The sequence below is a fragment of the Sciurus vulgaris genome (genome assembly GCF_902686455.1).
Source record: "Sciurus vulgaris genome assembly, chromosome: 3".
Lineage (NCBI taxonomy): Eukaryota > Metazoa > Chordata > Mammalia > Rodentia > Sciuridae > Sciurus > Sciurus vulgaris.
The window spans coordinates 186,290,122-186,307,708 of NC_136463.1; positions in this window are offsets into that span (position 1 = coordinate 186,290,122).

Genomic DNA, 17,587 nt, shown 5'->3' on the forward strand with positions numbered 1-17,587 from the left:
CGAGACCCGAGGGACGCGGGGACACCATTCAGTCTCCACTCATACATCCCAAATTGTGCAACGGCCATGGAGGAATGCAGGGGCCGGGCTGGTTCAGGACAGAAGGTTTGGGAGGCACTAGTGCCGGTGGAGAGGGAGGCGAAGCGCTCTTACTGGGGTCCACTGTTGCTCGGAGAGATGGAGTGTTATTTCACCAAATGCAGCTGCTTCCAATATGTCCCCAGTGTGTTCCCTGGGGTGCATCTGTCTCCACCAACACTCCATTAGACCACAAAAGGTGGAGCCAAATCCAAGGCTACAGCTGCCCAGCAAACAACTCAGTAAGCATTTCTCAAGCACCGACTGAATATTCACCTAAGGACAGACAGAGTGAACAGTACAAAGATGCAGAAGGATCCCCTCCCCTCAGGAGGCCATGGCCACCATAAAAAGCTGCACGCAGGAGGCCCTCTGCCTCCAAGGGCTGCAACCTGACACAGACTGCATCCCCTAATTTGCATATAATGAGGCAGCCTCTGCCTCCCTGGTCCGCGCAGCACAAGCGGACATCGAGGGTGCCCTCAGAGACGTGAGCAGCTGAGGTGGCCCTGGAAGCAGCTGCTCTCTGCTCACCGTCATTCCCACACTCGGGCACCAGCGGGGGGGGCTGGGCTTTCCTCCCGGGGAAGTGACCTCCGTATTGTCACCTGTGGCCGTGGGAGCCTGGGAGGGGGAGGATCTCGGCCCTGCAGAGGCACAGACTCCCGGGAGAGTGCTGGGCAGAAGCTCAGGTCCCAGCAGTGCACCCCTGCCAGGCAGCCTCGCGGGGTAGGCGTGACAGCCTGGCTCATTGGCAAAATCACAAGTAGCTACAAAGAGACCCTTGGAGCCTCTGGCCAGCAATAAAAGCCACAGATGCCACATCCTGGCACTCCCACCAGGGCCTGGTGGGCAGCAGACTCGTGGCTGATGGAAAGAGCTGGTAAGAACCCGGAGGTGGAATCAAAGCCTTTGAGCAGGGCGGGGCCTGGGCGCCCCAGGGCAGGCAGGTGCAGCAGGTCAGGGAACTGGGTGTGGCTCGTCCTGCACTTGGATCTGGGGTCCCACAGCTGCTGCAGCCTCCGCTGGTCAGAACCCCGCAGCCCCCATGCCAGGCAGCACCCCTGGACATCAGACTCTTGCCGAACATGACCCCACCTGACCCCTCCTGCAAAGCCCTGGACCGGGCCATCCTACCCTGGCATGATAGATGAGGGTGGCGAGAATCCTCACATAGGCAAAGGTTTTGAAGTGGGGTCAGTGTGAGGCCTTTGTAGGGGAACCTCGTGGGAAGAGTCAGAGGACAATACAGGCAGATGCCGGCCGGGCCCAGAGCCCACCCCAGAGCCCCCCCTCACCAGCCTCAGTGAGCGCCAGGGACCGACCCCGACGGCCATGTGGACTGCGTTCTTTGGAGAAGAAAACACTGCATTTTTTCCACATATTGAGCAACACCCAGTCCTGATTCCTGGGCTGAAATTTCCACAGATGTTCTTTTGGGCTTGGTTGTTACAATGTTGCAAGGGCAGCTGAGAGGGGCCAAGGCATCCAGCCCACTGCCCTGGAGCAAGGCTCCTAGAGGGACACACCTGAGCAGAGCTTTAGAAGAGGTCTCCCTGGAAGACAGGAGGGAGGGCGTGGAAGGAGGGGAAGAGGGGCGGGAGGGAGAGAAAGAGGAAGAGAGGAGAAGCAAAGGGAGAGAGGGAGGAGGGCACTCAGTGAGGGCGCTGCCTGTGGACTCCAAGCAGGACGCAGCCACCTCCAGGAGACTCTGGAAGCGGACAAAGGTGAAATACTCCCCACCTGGGGTCATCCTGGGTCCCGCACACGACACACAGTAAACGCCCAGATTATAGCAGGCTCCTTACTTCAAGAAGCTGAGGCCAAGAAGAGACAAGACGTGCAAGAGAGTCACTGGGGAAACAGGGAGAACACAGGGGAGAGGACGGGGTCCTGAAGGTGTGACACCTGTCCACCTGGCCAGGGAAGGATGCTGGCACGGTGACACACGCCTTTCGTCCAACTCTGCGGAAGGCTGAGGTGAGAGGAGGCTTGAGACCACAAGGGGAAGACTAGCCCGGGCAGCACAGTGAGACCCCCCTCTCAGGACACGGAGAGAGAGGAGAAGGAAGGAGCAGGAGCCGGGCTGGGTGGGAGGAGCCTAGGACACCAGCACAGGCCCTAGGAAAAAAGGCCAGGGCCAGGTCTCCCCCTGGGGTTCCTGCGGCTCACAGGAACTGGCTGGCCGTGCATCCCAAGGGCCCTGCCCAGGGCAGGGAGCCTGCCCACAGCCCCAGGCCGGCCTGCTTCCTCCTTGCTCCCCTCTGCAGCCCCTTTCCCGGCTCTACACCCCCCACACTGCTGCTCCAACACCCTCCTCGCAAAACACAAAGGCAGGCGCCCCACCCCAGTTGCCTCTGCACCACTCCACGGCCTTCTGTCAGAAACAGCCTTCTTGACGCCCTCCCTGGCTGGCCAGCTGACTCTTCCACCAATACGAACTCCCTGCAGGCCCAGACCATGGCTGCCATGTCAGTCTCCAGCTCCAGCTCCTAGCGCATGGCCAGACACAAAGAAGGTACTCAAGGGATGAAAGACGAATGGGCTCAGTGGCAGGGTCTCACCGAGCACGTGCAAGGCCCTGGGTTCCGACCAGCACCACTGCCAAAAAAATGAGTGAACGGAGGGAGATGGAGAGAGGTCTGGCCTTGTCCACTTACTCGACAAAGCGGCACTTTCAAAACTGAACATTAGAATAGGAAATATTCACATCGTGACTGATATCACAAATCATTCATTTGTATCAAAAAAATCACCTCGCTGTATGCACTCACTGTCAGCACAGCCGTCACCAGCAGATCCGGCGTCTGGTCAGCACCCTCCTCCTCTCCACCGTGCACCCTCTCCCTCAGTCCTACCTGGAGGAAAGGTGACTGAGCCCCTGGGGACTGTTTTACAAGGGCACTAAACCCACTCGTGAGGCCTCTACCCATGTGACCAAAAGCCCTGCCTCCAGTGACATCACCTGGGGTTAAGGTTTCAACATACAGGTTTGGGGACACAATCACAAGGCCATAGCACCCCTCTTCACACTAGGGCAAAATACAAGGACAAAGATTTGAAGCAGACTGATCAGTGAAAAAAATTAACAAATGTATTTGTTAATAACTACCAACGAAGTTCAAAGTCATTCTCATGATACTTCAGTGTATGAATTTTTCCAGAAGAAACACAGAGCCTTCTAATGCAAAGGGCACAGGGAGGACCAGACTACCATCCAGTGAGCGCCAGGTGACTGGTGGGCAGCACAGCAGTAGTGGCAGGTCACCTGGACCTCTACCTGCTCTCCTCCAAGGCCTCCCTGGCTCTCTGCTCTTGCCCCTCTTGCTTCAGGTCAGCCCTGCTGACTCCCCAGTGTGTCCCGGACACACTGTGTTCTGAGCTCCCCAGGCATCCCGGGCAGGTCCTCTTGTCCACCAAGACATGAGCTTCCTCTGCAGAAGAGGAACACAGCAGCCCTGGGTCCTTTGGCAACGAAGCACAGGAACCTGCCCTTCTCACACACACCCCTGGAGGGCTCCCTGGTAAAACGCATTGGCCAGGACCTCCGGGCTCGCCCCCACCACCCCAGCCGCTCCCCTGGCCGGGCGCACCACGCCGTTCCCATAAGACCACAGAGGCCTTAGGTCAAGAGGGAGGCCTAACTCCAGCCCTGGCCGAAGCAGAGCCCAAGTCCGAGCCATATCTGGAAGTTCCCAAGGATTTTTCTGTAATACACTTGTCTTTCTTTTATCGAAGGCAGAGAGGCTGGGCCATTAACCATTTGCCTGTTCTATTCAGTTAGACGTGACAGCAGAATGCGTCTGGATTCTCTGTACGCAGATGGCGCACCACTGTCTACCTCTGGTGGTACATGATGTGGAGTCACACCGTTCGTGCGCTCCCACTTGTGATGAGGTCTGCCTCATCCCGCCATCTTTCCTTCCCTGCCCCTCCCCTCATTTCCGTCTCCCCATTCCAGCGTTCCTCATGTTCCCTCACCCCCTCCTGTGTTATGTATCAGAACCCACTTATCAGAGAAAACATGCGCCTTTGGTTCTGGGGATCGGCTTCTTTCACTTACATCCCATCTGTGGGTCTTGAGTTGCTCCCAGCCCTTTGGACACAGCAGTGAACAGAACCGGCCAAGATCCCCACCCCAGGGAGCCCCTGACCCCATCCACACTCTCCCCAGCTGGTGTGCAGAGGGGCGACCTCTGCATTCAGTCTTCAAGGGAAGCCCTCAGCCCTCAAGGGGTCCACCCTCCCTTGAGGACAGTCCCTTTCCTGAACAGTTGTCCCTGTGTCCCCAGGCCATTGCCTGGGCAGGTGACAGCTGAGTGAGCAGCCTCGAGCTGGAGCAGGACCCACTTCAAGGCCTGCAGAGCACCCTCACTAAGCGGGGAGGGTCCCCATGGCTCCTCCCCAGGACCTCAGGAGCAGCTGAGACCTTCAGGGACTGGGCTGGGGACAAGGGACACAGGACCCACACCACCCTCCAGATCCTCCGGCCTGGCGGAGGGGCCACTTCATCCCAGTGTTTGGCAGGGTGTGGAGGACAGCTTTCCACCACTGACAGAATACCTGAGAAAAATCAACCTATAAAAGAGGACAGTCCATTCTGGCTCAGGGTTTCACAGGTGACACTCACAGTCACTGTTCTCCATCGTTCCTGGACCTGAGCGAGACAGGACATCACGGTGGACGGTGGTGTGGCAGGGCCAAGCTGCCCAGAGGGACAGAGGAAGGGCCTTTTCCAACCAGGGCCCACAGTCTGGACCACCTGCGCAGTCCACTGTCTACACGCCCTGGATGGCCTGATCCACTGACGAGGCCAGAGCCCCCAGAGCCAAGCACCTCCCAGGGGCCCCCTCTGAACCCCAGACCCTGGTGCCTTGGGGTCAAAGCCTTCATTGAGACATTTTAGATCCAAACTGTAACGAGGGGCTTCTTGAGAAAATGAGGAGCGGAGCCTGTCTGGAGAAGGGCTTGGGACCCCGATTGCGACATCATTGCCAGTGAGCCCCAGCCCCTCCCCCCCAGCATCGGAAGTCCATGAGGGTTCAGGAGGCCCAGGGCTGCTTTGATACTGTGGTTTGGATAAATGTCCCTAAAGGCCCATGTGTTGAGGGCTTAGCCTGCAGCCCATGGTGCCGCTGGGTGGTAGCAGAACCTTTAGGAGTGGGACTTGTAAGAAGGTCCGCAGGTCACTGAGGGCATGCTCTCAAAGGGATTATGAGACCCCAGTCTCTTCCTCTTCCTGCCGCCTGGCCATGAAATGAGCAGTTTGTTCTGCTATGAGTTCCCTCCCTTCTCATCTGGCAGAAGCCCCAAGAGCAACAGGGCAACTGATCATGGACTGCCACCTCCGTCCGACACTGAGCCAACCTTTTCTCATCGTAAGCTGATGGTCTCAGGTCTTTCATTTAAGTGGTGGAAAGCTGCCTAACAGTCAAGTTGATTAGGCCCCATCCCTCACCAAACCAGACAGTCAGGCGGCTTACAGAGGACCTGAACCGCAGGTGGACCTCTGTGACATGCGTGCAGCAGGCCACAGTCACCACAGGACCCCCAGGACAGTGACAGTGAAGCTGACCAGGTCCAGAGAGGAGGAGACAGAGGAAGAAGGGTTGGGGTCCTCCCCACGCCTGGACAGATCTGGACATGGTGGTCCTTCTGGTCCCTTGACATTTCCTGACCTCAGCAGATTTTTCAGCAAACTGGAAGAGACACACAGAAAAGAAGACTCCCCTTCAGAACACCCTCGTGGGGACATTCACCTCTGTGATGTAAAGAAAAGAAAAGGAGAAGCTTGACACGTCTGTGGCCCAGCTTTGAGCAGGAAGTTTTATTTACTCATCTGCTCCTCGTTATCTCCCTCCCTCGTTATCTCACAAGAGCTCCAGAGTAAGTCCAGTCTCGGGACCCTCAGAGGGAGTGGACCTGAGAGAGGGTGGGCCCAGAGCTCTGCCTGCCTGGACCTCCTCAGAGCACCTCCCAGCTCCCAGCCGTGCTCCCTCCCCTGGTCCCTCGCCCTCTTCCCCTGCCCTTCCCCCTCCCCATCCCCTCCCTCTTTCTTCTTCCTCTCCCCTCCCTCCTCCCACCTCCGGCCTCCTCCTCCCCTTCCCCTGCCCGCTCCTCCTGCAGACCTGTGCAGGTGGCTCCCTTGGGACCCTTTACCCCAGGCTCCCAGTGTCCACAGCAAGATCCCCTAAGCTGGCCCTTTTTTCAAAGAGTAAGAAACACATTTTCAGTTTCCAGAAACCCAAGTGTTTCCTTCTTGGCAGGAGACGCTGAAACATTGCACAGGGACCAGGGACGGGAATGGGCTGAAGTCAGCAGGGGAGGTGCCATCCAGGGCCCTTGGTCTCACTGGTGCTCTGCGGCCGTCTCTGTCCCCATGACTGATGCCAACACTGCAATCCAGGTCTCACACCCTCAGAGGGTTTGATGGTCCTCAAAGCTCTGGCACCTGGCCCGGGACACATCCTGGCTCCTCTCTGGTGCTGGTCAAGTCCATTCTCCTCATGCCAAGGTGGCGGCGTGGCGTGTTGAGATGGAGGCTGCTCGGCTGCTCTGGGAGACTCCGACCCTCTGGACGTTCCACTCACACGGGGAAAACCTGTCCCGACCCAGGACAAGGGAGTCCGCCAGACCCAGAACTTGCCTCATGGACTGTGTCGACACCAAGCCCAAGGACATTTCACCCAGTCCTGAAATAGAAATCTAGACATACAGAGAGAAAACAGTCTCTAAGGGGCAATGTCCCTGCTGGAATGTGGAGCGGCCTCTTGTGACTAACCCCTGAGCAGGATGAAAAGCACCCCGGGTACGCGCTGAACGGCCCACAGTGTCTGTGGCTTCCCAGCGCCCTGAGTCCTCTGGAACGCAGCAAAGCAGAAGCAAGACCTCGACAGAAAGAGTATGTGAACTCGCGAAACCAGGGTCCCGCACCGGTGGGACCACCACCCGGCCGGTCTCCCTGCCACCCACCACTGCAGGTGTTGCTGTGAGCTCACGCCTGGGAGCCAGAGGAGCCCCCGGGGGGAGCGTGCTACTTCCCACGTGGAGGAGAGCCCACCCCCCAGCACACATACTCCACCTGGGGCCTGGCGGCGCCTCCACCTCTCAAGAACCCCCCACCCCTGTTCCTCTCCAACAGAGCAGATCTTCACCTCCATTTTCTAATCAGTCTCTAAGGTGCAGAAAAAAGACTGTTTTCTCTCTGTATGTCTAGATTTCTTCCTCTTTGCAAAAACCTGGTGTTTCCTTAAACTCTTTCCTGTGGTGTGTCAAGAGAAGTCTCCCCCTGGAGAGACCACCTGGGACCCTTTGTGATGAGGGCCCCAGGTCTGGAAGACTTTGCCCTCTTGTTATTTGAGAACGTCCTGGTCTGTGTCCCCCATTCAAGCATTCCAAGGAGCATTAGTACAAGGTGTGGGGTGTCAGTTGACATCTTTCCGTTTTTGTTCCTTGCCCTGGTTGTCCCTGGCTCCAGTGCTGTTTGCTGCAAAGGCAGCCCTTCCCCTGCTAACGGCCCTCCGGCTTGCCTCAAGTCACGCTCCTAGTTAGCTCTGGAGCTGGGAGACGGGCAAGCACCGCGCAGAAGAAAGCCAAGTCCCTCTTAGGCCAGGGCTGACCCTTAGCAGCCCCAGCGCCCTTTCTTCTCCTGCCACCCAGCCCCACTGTGTCCCCTTGGGGACACACACAAGCCCTTGATAACCCCAAAGGGATCAGCCAAAGTCACCCAAAAAACATCCCAGCTTGTCACCCCTGCACCCTGCAGGACCCCACAGCTGATCTGGTGGCTGCCCAGGCATGACCTCACCACCTGGCACTGGAGGACCAGACTCTAGACTCCCCCGACCCCCACGCCCGTGGGCTCTGATGTCACCCACCCCTGTCTCCAAAGTGGAAACCTCATGTCTCTAAGGGCCGTCCTGCGACCGTCTCTGGAACAGCAGTCTCTGGAGCGTAAGACCACTCCTTCCGCAGCCGAGGCCCATTTCCTCTTCGGTCCCCTGCGAAAATGAAAAGCATCTGGGAAACATCTGCAGCAGTGAGCGCACTTACAGACTTGGCCCGCGCCCCCTCGGCCCCAGAGCTAGGGGCAGCTCCCCCTTCCGGTGTGCTGCCCTACCCCAACTCCCTGCACGCGGAGCCTGAGTCACGCAGGAGGGACGAGTGTGTTCAACACCGTGCATCTTCCCCTTCAGCCCCAAAGGAGGACAAGCCACTGGACAATGCCTGTGACAGTGGTCTGAGGGCAACGTGGTTAAGAGCTTGTTGGGAAATCCTGGAAGGTGCAGGGAGAGAAGCTGGCGCCGGGGAAGCCCCTGGAGTGAGTGCTCGCCAGGAGAGGGGAGGAGGAGAGAGGGAGGCCCAGGCTGCGGAGGGGCCAGTCGCTCACAGCTTCTCACCCTTTGATGACACTGGCCTGATGTGGCATTAGGATCCTTGTTCCTACCCCCAAGGGAAAAGGACAAGGTGGATGATCTCACCTTGGGGAGGAAGATGTGACAATGTCAGATTTTATAGGAGCTGCCTTGTCCCCTGGGGGCCGCCTGGACGAGGGGACACAGCCAGTCTGAGAGGCCCTGAGAGCCTGTGAGGGTGGAGAGGAGACCGAGGCCCTGGAGGAGCTGAGCCAGGGGCGGGGCCAGGTGGGGTGGCAGGAGGCCATCCTGGCCCAGCGGCTTCAGCCAGGGAGGAGCCCCTCCCCTCCCCGTGCGCTGGCCAGGCAGTGGGGGCTTTGAGATCCCTCAGGGACAGCCAGCAGAACCCAGCACCTGTCCATCTGCTCTTCTTCCTCCAAGGGCCTATCCTAAGCTCCTGGCGTTCCCAGCACAGAGCCCCAGAGCACGGTTCCAACCATCTAAAGCCAAGCCATTCACCTAAGGAGAGCTCAAGGTCTGCAAGGTTTCAGGGACAGCGGGGCCAGGGATGCTTCCAAGGCTGTGGAGTCCTCTCTGCCTGCCTTCAGCTCTGCCTGGCTCCCTGATGCCTTCTCCAGGCAGGCCTGTCCCAGCAGCATGGTGGCTGCCGGCCCCAAGCTCACCACTTCTTGGTCTTCTGTCCCCTGGGGCTCACAGATCACTCCCAAGGAAGACCAACTGGCCCTGCTGGGGTCATGTGTCCCTGTCGCCAGGAGAAGGGCACTCTCACTTGGCCCGGCCTGGACACGTGCCGCGGTGCAGCTGGGTGGGAGGCGAGGGGTCACAGCCTTTCTCCAGGCACGTGGAGGAGGAGACACTGGGACGGAGGCAGGCAGCCAGAACCCGCGCTGGGCAGACCTCCAGGGACCCAGCCGCTCACCCGCCCTCAGCATCCTCACAGCAGCCCCCGAGGGAGCAGGGCAAGAACCACGGCTGGTCAGGAAAGACGGCGCTGCCTTGTGTGGCCAGCAAAGCAGGACCTGGGACCCAGCTCCAGGCCCTGTCCACTTGGAGACACTGTGGCCACCCCGCTCCCTTCTCCCTCATGGCCCTCTACAAGCCAGGCAGCTCCTAGCCTGGGGGTTCTCTCTGGACACAGCTTGCATGGCCCCCACATGGGCAGGACTGCTGGGCACTGCCTTCAGGTAATGAAGGCTAAGATGGAAAGTGCCCCAGGTGTCACCCCCTGGGAGGGATACATCCACACAGTCCCCAGAGACCGCAGTGGTCACCTGCTTCCTCACACATCCTGTCTCAACACCCCACCATCAGCCCCTCCCAGAATTACCCCCCAAATCAGTGATTTAAACTCAGACTTTTGTCTCAGGTCTCCCTCTGAAGAACCCCAATCAGATTATTCCAAACACACTGATAAACTGTGGTCAGTGAAGGAGATCTAGTAAATTCTTTTCTATAGCCAGGCAGATATCAAGGCCATCATCCCAGGACACCCAGTGGCACTGCCCACCCCTCCATCTCAGACACAGACTCGGCTACCTGGCTGGGCCCTCTCTCTGAAGCTGCGTCCACACACAGGGGCACAGCCTCATGACCCGTCAGTCACATCTGTCCCTGGCAGAATAAGCTAGCATGGTCACAGTGCATTGCTGTCTGCCATCCCGCCCTAGCCTGTGGGCTCACGGAGCCCCTAAAGCCCCTCAGCACCCGTCACTGTCAGAATGTCATCAGTTCCCGCCTTTGCCAGCTTGCCGAGTGTCACGTGTGTAGACATATAGGCTGGAAAGCGCCAACCAGGCTCTATCTGGCCCAGCCACCCGGTGTAGAAGCAGGAAACACAGGACGCTGAGCACAGTCTGCATGGAGCCTGGCCCACCTGGATGAGAGCTGGACTAAAATTAGTGGTGACTCACAGGGCTGGGAGGGCCCCGCGCAGTGCCAGCCCCGCAAGTCCTCCCCCGCCTCGAGCGCCACCTAAGCTGCCAAGGAGCAGAAGCAGGCGTACCGGGTGTGTAGCCCTGTGGGTACAGAACACACAGTGCACGTCCCTCCACACGGCCCCCTGTGAGTCACTTGGCTGGGGAGGGCCCTCAGGCCCAGCTCCTCACGTTACACATCCGGAACCAGCTGGCCAAGGCTCTGGAGCCCACTTGGAGTCCCTGGGTAAACACATCCCGTCACCTAGGAAAACAGAATTACATTTTCCATAGTGATGAAACAGATCTCCAGGGGACAGTTAGTAAGATGTATGCCCAGCTAGGGGACAGTATGACTGTTGCTGATGAATTAGAAGGACGTCTGGGGTCTCTCCACAGCACAGTGAAAAGAAAAGAGTGAGTGAGAGAAAGACAAGAGTAAGGAGAAGAAAGTCCAATTGGGTCCATGTTCAAAATAAACAACTTTTACAGTTCAGCCCCTGATTTATACGCAGGCTGAGTTCCAGGTCTGTTTCCAAGTCAGTTGTTTGGAGTTTAAAATATATTTTCCCATAGAAACTATGCTCATTGGTCATAAAGTCAACCGATTGAAGTCTCCGCCTCCAACATCTAATATTCAAATTGCTGCCATGTCACTTCCCAGTCTCTCCTGCAGGGTCTGCCGTGCTGCTCCTGTGGGAAACTCGACTCTGATGTACTGGTCAGGTCAAGCGTGTCCCTCTCTCCTTGTAGAAGAGGGACGGGGAGAAGACCCAGTGATGGTTTAGAGCATCCACAGGACCACTGATGGGCGAGGAGAGAAACCGAGGTGAATCTCAAGGCCACTTCCCGCTCTGGCAAGATCTCAACCTCTCTGGGTCTCTGCTGGCCTCTTACCTCAGCAGTCGGGTCAAGCTCACCAGCTCTAGACATGCTCTTTTTCTTGTTTTCTTCCTTAAGTAGATCTGCTTCTCCTCCTGGGTCTCCATCCCCACTAAGAACTTTAATTCCTCACAGTCACAGGTGTGCAGCTTAAGGTCACGATCGCTCTCTCCTGTCCTCTCGTCCTCCCCATCTGATCAGGCAGGAAGCGAAGGTGGCACAGCTGTCCACACACCTAGACCTGCTGCCTTTGCCGGAGTCCAGGGCCATCTCCTGACAGGTCCATTGCACGGATCACTTGTCACATCAGGAGAACAAACACTGACAGTGCCAACAGACACACCCCCAAGTCACCGTGGCCAACATGTCACCAGCCGCCCTCTCACTCTGTTGGCTATCATTGCGTGCAAACCATTTCAAAATCCAGTGGCTCAGAGCAACCACCATCCTGTCACCTCTCATGATTCTGTGGTTGACTGGATTCCGCTGGGTAGCTCTGCTCCACAGGCTGTTATCAGGGGACCAGGCCTCAGCTGGGCCGGAACACCCAAGATGGCTCTCTCACACATTGGGCACCTTGGCAGAGATGGCCAGACCACTGGGCTCAGCTGCAACACTAAGATAGCTGGAGGGTCTTTCTCTCTTCATGTAGTCTCAGGTATTCTCCTTCTTCATCCGTTAAGTCCAGCAGAGTAACTGGACTTCTTGTATAGCAGCTTGGTGCTTCCAAAAGTGGAAAGGCATGAGTTACCAGGCCTCTTAGAGCTTGGATCCATAATTGACACAGCCTCACATCTGCAATACCCTATTGATTCAGGGGAGTCCAAGGGTGGGCTCTGGTCCAGGATGGGAGGCCATTCCACAAGGGTGTGAGTATCCTGAGATGAGGTTCATCAGGGCCATCTTTTCAGACTGCTACCCACACTGGCACGTAGCCATTGGCCTCTTCCATCTACAGCCAACATCATTAGCAACTTGTGATCTCCAAAGTCATCATGGCACAGGAAATAAGAGAGGGCTAGAGAAAGCACCATGGCCTTTAAATGCCTCTTCAAGAAAGGAACCGTCACTTCCCCTCACATGCCATTGGCCAACTAATCGTTTGACCCCAACTTGACTGCAGGAAGACTTGGAAGTGAGGCAGGTGAATGGCTATTGCATACCTACCTCTGCCCCATCTCCTATTTCCTGTACAGGAGGACACCCAGCATGGGGGAATGGAGGCAAGACTCCATCCACTGCTGGTAGGAGTGGATACTGGGACAGCTCTCCTGGAGGACAACATGACCTCCCCAACTTCATGTTTGCTGGAGACTGGGTGTGGAGACCATGTCATGCCCAGGGCCGTTCTGGTTCTAAGATTCAGTGGGCATTACTAAGCCCTAGAAAATGAGGGCTTAGTAACACCAGAACACCAACCTCCCATCTTCTTTCCAAAGTATTCTGTGGTATTGGCTGAAATGGAAGGAATTCATTCCTCCCAGGGGCGGAGGCTGCTCATGTGAAGGCTGGCTCCCACCTAGTTAAGGAGAACACACAGCACATTGTGGGAGGCAAAACTAGCCACACTGGGCAGGTCGACTGATGTGTCCTTCTCCCAACACTGTGCCCAATTCAGGGCGCTATATTAGAGCAAAGGCGGGGAGGCCAGAGGGAAATCCAAGAATAACAGAACACTTGACCTATAAGTGAAGGCGGAAGGGACTGGGATTAACGCACCGAAGAACAGGAAGTGACTCAGTATCCAATGCCTGCAAACGGTGAGCCATCAGGAGTGGGACACAGGATCCAACGGGACTGAAATGGGCAGTGGCTCCATCCTTACCAGCCATGGGGCCTTAGTCACATTGACCTCTCTGAATGTCACTCTTCTCTTGTGTAAAAGAGCCAATCAGAGCAGCTCCCTCACAGTGCTCTTAGGGCTGTTAAGGTAGGTCCCGTGTGTGCCAGGCTCCTGTGTGCTCGGTCAACATGATGCTGCCATTATCGTTACTCCTGTCCCCATCTACCTTGGAAAAGCATGGTTCCTACAAGTTACTGGGTCAACTGAGAGGAGAAATCAACAGCCAGCGACACTGACCATCAAAGCCTTGGTGTGCCAGTGAACTTGGGCAAACTTGAGCAACCTAGGGGCGTGCTGAATCCAGGAGACACTGAGACCAGGACTCAGGATGGGCAAGAGCCAACAGCTCTTGGAGAGACAGGCACCTGAGGCCACTGCACAAGCTCCGTGCCTCGCCGACTCAGGTGGAAAGCAGCCTAGCTCTGCAGGAGAATGAACACCTGGAATTGTTGTGTGACTCACACAGGCACTTAGGGGAGGGGACAAGGTGATGAGACAGGATGGGTGTTTCTGGCAATCTGCCTTAGCCTGATCAGGTGGGCGCTGCCTCAGAGAAGACACATCTGTTAGAGCCTAGGAGATGACCGGCGGCTTGCGCCACAGCGTGTCCTGTTTTATAGTACACAATGGCCTGCTGAGCGCACCACTCTGGGCTTTGCAGGCATTACTATTTAGGAAACAGTCAAAACAGATTTTCACGGGACTCCTTTTAAAGTTTTAAGCAAATAGATTTGACACACAGATAAGGCAGGTCAGGAGCTGGGTCATGGGTTAATGCCTTTAAGGTTGAAGTGTTGTTACAAATAGAGAAGTTCTGGTGAATCCAGGACCCTGAGGGACCAGACGGGAACGCTAAAGGAGTGAGTGACAAGTGAGATGCAGAGGCAGCCGCAGAGGCCGCAGCAAACTGCAAGGTCAGCAGCTCGGGTTCACGCAGCTGCTACCAAGCAGCATAAGCCCAGGATTGTCAGATCCTGTTTTCTAAGAAAAGCTGGACTTCTATATTTACAAGAATTTTTCAGACTTTTTTTTTTTTTTCCTGAGACAGGTCCTGCTATGTTGCCCAGGCTGGCCTCAAACTCCTGGGCTCAACTGATCTCAATCAGCCCTCCTGGGATAATGGGCATGAGCCACCACGCCCAGCTTCAGGTTTAAAAGGTGAGCAGCTAACTCGCCGTTTGCCGATGGACGAGCAAGCCTCGCAGAGCACGTCTCGGACTGCAGCCTGCTGTGGGCACGAGTGTCCAGTCCCAGAAGAGCCAGTGGAACTGAGAAAGCTTCCTCCTGGGGACCAGCACCCTGACCTCTCTCAGCAAGGGGAAAGAGAAAACCATCCCACACTGCCGGGAGCAATGGACGTGCAGGAACCCTGTCTGCCTCTGCCCACCGAAAGGCCAGCTTCTACTTAGAGGGGGTTTTAAACCACATTTATTGTGAAAACATCCAAACACTGCGCAGCCAGGCTGCTAGGGCCTGGAGGAGCAGCTGCAGGTCCCCCCAAGAGTCAGCACTCATGCTGTGCATTCCTGCTGGTCACAGATCCCTGCCTCCCGCCTGCTGTCCACCCCATGGTGTGGGAGCCTAAGGAGATTCAGGAAATGAGCAGGGACCAGGCTTCGGAAGGTGTCCTGGTCACTGGCCTGTGTTCCTTCAATGAACATCTGCACGTTCTTTCCTCTGCTCTGCTCTGTCCTGGAGGGACCTTATCCGGGCCCCTGGCCTGGACAGGCTGACAAGGGCAGGCCCTGGTGGGGAGCTGGAGGGCTGGAGCAGGGAGGCAGCAGGGAAGTCCCTCTGCCCCTGTAGGTGGCATCCGAGGCATGGCGACCTCTCCCCTGCCCAGCTCCTACCAGGGCACACACCCAGGCTCCAGGAGAAAGGCAGCTCCTTCTCCGAGTCGCTCTGGGTCAGAAGAGCCTGGCCACTGGCCCTGCCGTGTGTCTGCAGGCCCTGCCATGTGTCTTCAGGCCTCGCCTCTTTGCTTTTAGCTTCCTACCTCTTCCCACGCCCTGGGAAACCCCTCCTGTGCACCCCGCACCTCTGAAAGGAGGAGAGGGAGCCTGCATGGGAGGGGACGCTTCAGACCATGACAGGGTCTGGCACCACTGAGGGGAGGAGAGAGGGGAGGACCTGCAGGGACTCAGAGGCTCAGGTGGCGGTGCTGTGTGAGAAGGTAGGGCTGCCCCTAGGGAGAGCCGCCCAAGGAGAGGGGCCGATGCTGGCAGGACAGAGGTGGGCAGCTGCCAGCTGACTAGCTCCTCCAGCTGTCCAGCATGTTCTTTCTAAAAGGGAAAGATATGGTCACGCCATATCCGCCATAGCGAGCTAATCTTTGGAAAAAATGTCTAAGCTACATCTTGATCCCATCCTGGAGGAAGTCCTGTCAGTGAGAAGTGAACGGGAGTGTGGGCTTGGGGCTGTGCCGTGGCTCGGTGGCAGAGCCCAGCACGTGTGAAGCCCTGGGTTCCATCCTCAGCACCACACAAAAATAAAAAAATAAAACAAAGATTTCGTGTCCATCTACAACTAAAAAAGTATTCGAAAAAGAAGAGTGGGCTTGACCACAAAAGGCTGGTGTTTATAATCCCAGGACCAAACTTTCTCCTCCCCACACTTCAAGTAGCCGATTAACCATGTGAGTCACAGTGAACCAGCTCATTGGGGCCCAGCTCAGATAAGTTAAAATACCTACCAAGTGCAGAGATAACTCTCACGCAGTAGTCATGGAATATGCTCTAAAACTGAGACACCTACTCCAGCAACAGGGCTGAAAGCCTTCCGTGTGGATTTTGGATGACCTGTTCTTATTGAAAGAACAATTTATACACAAAAAAATGCACTCATCTTAAATGTGAATTTTTTTTTTTTTTTTTTTTTTTTTTAATGCAGTACTGTGGATTGAACCCAGGGCCTTGTGCTTGCAAGGCAAGTACTCTACCAACAGCTATATCCCCAGCCCTTAAATGTGAATTTTGACAAATATGCACACCTATGCACAGTAAGTATGTACTTTGAAGAGTTTCAACAGATGCATACAAACGTATTCCCACCACCTCCACGTGCATACAGAGTATTTCCACCACCCAAGAAGGCCCTGGTACCCTGCCCCAGCTGACTCTCCACCCTCAGCCCCAGACAGCCACTTTTCTGAGCTGGGCATTAGATGTGGGTCCCTGGGATCTCCTCATACCCTGCACACTGGTCTGTCCAGCTTTCCTCACACAGGAAACGTCTGAGTCCACTCCAGCCGCTGTGAGTCACCAGCCTGCTCTGTTTCATTGCAGAGTGAGTCCACAGCACGAACATACCACAATCAGGTTACCTAGTCCCTGTGGGCAGACATTTGTGTGGTTTCCAGTTATGGGAAACCACACAGTGATCTTTTGTGTTTGAGGTTTCATTTCTCCATTTATTCTTTTGACTTTTGACTTTGAGATAATGGTAGATTTGCATATGCAGTTGTAAAAAACCATACAGAGCCACCCACGCCTTTACCTGCTTGCCCTCGATGGCAACATGTTAACTACAGTGCAGTGTCTCAGCCCAGCCGTTACCTGACACAACCCTCGACCTTCTTCAGATCCTACCCCTCACTTGCGTGCATCTAGTTCTATAGGATGCTCTGGGTCACTGGTGTAGATCCACATGCCCATCTCCACAGCTGGGATCTGCAAGAGTCGATCACAAACATCTCTGAGTTTCAGCCCCTCCCTCCCTCCTTACCCCCAGCCTGTGGTGTCCACCTCCATGTTTTTCTCTTTAAGAATGAAACTGTGTGGTGCATGAGCTTTCAAGATTGACTTTTTGCATTCGGTGTAACTCCCTGGGAATCCATCTAAGTTGTCGCAGATGCTGATAGTTTGTTCCTTTGTAATGCTGAGTAGTATTTCAAGCTATCCCTGAATAGTTTGCTTCACCTTTCACCCCACTGCAGGAAGAATGATCATTTCCAGTTTGGTGCTAGAAAAGCTCTGATGAGCAGGTTTTCATGTGAACATGGGAGTTTTGAATTTCTGGAATAAATGCCCAGTGGTGCAATCTCGGGTCATGAGGAGTGTGGTGATGGTTTATCGTGGTCAGTTTACATTTGCCAGTAGTGTTGAGCATCCTTTATGAGCTTAATTACCTTCTTGGGTACAGCGTCTGTTCATGTCCTTGGTGCATTTTCTACTTGGATTGTTTGGGTTCTTTTGGTGACGAGTCGCAGTCTCTTCATGTGTTCTAGGTACACATGCCTTCTTGGATATGTTCCCTGGGGCGTGGATTTTTCCTTCCTCTGAACAGTATTTCTCATGCAGGAGATTTGATTTTGATGTGGTATGATTTATCCATTTTCGGAGTATGCCAGGGCGGGCCCCCCCTTTCATATCCAATCAAACAATAGCTGCTCATTGAGCCTTGATCCAGAATGCGTCCTCTCGTTTTCTCTCTCTCTCTCTCTTTTTTTTTCTGTAGAAGTTTAGTGGTCTTACATTTTCAATTTGGGTCTGTGACCC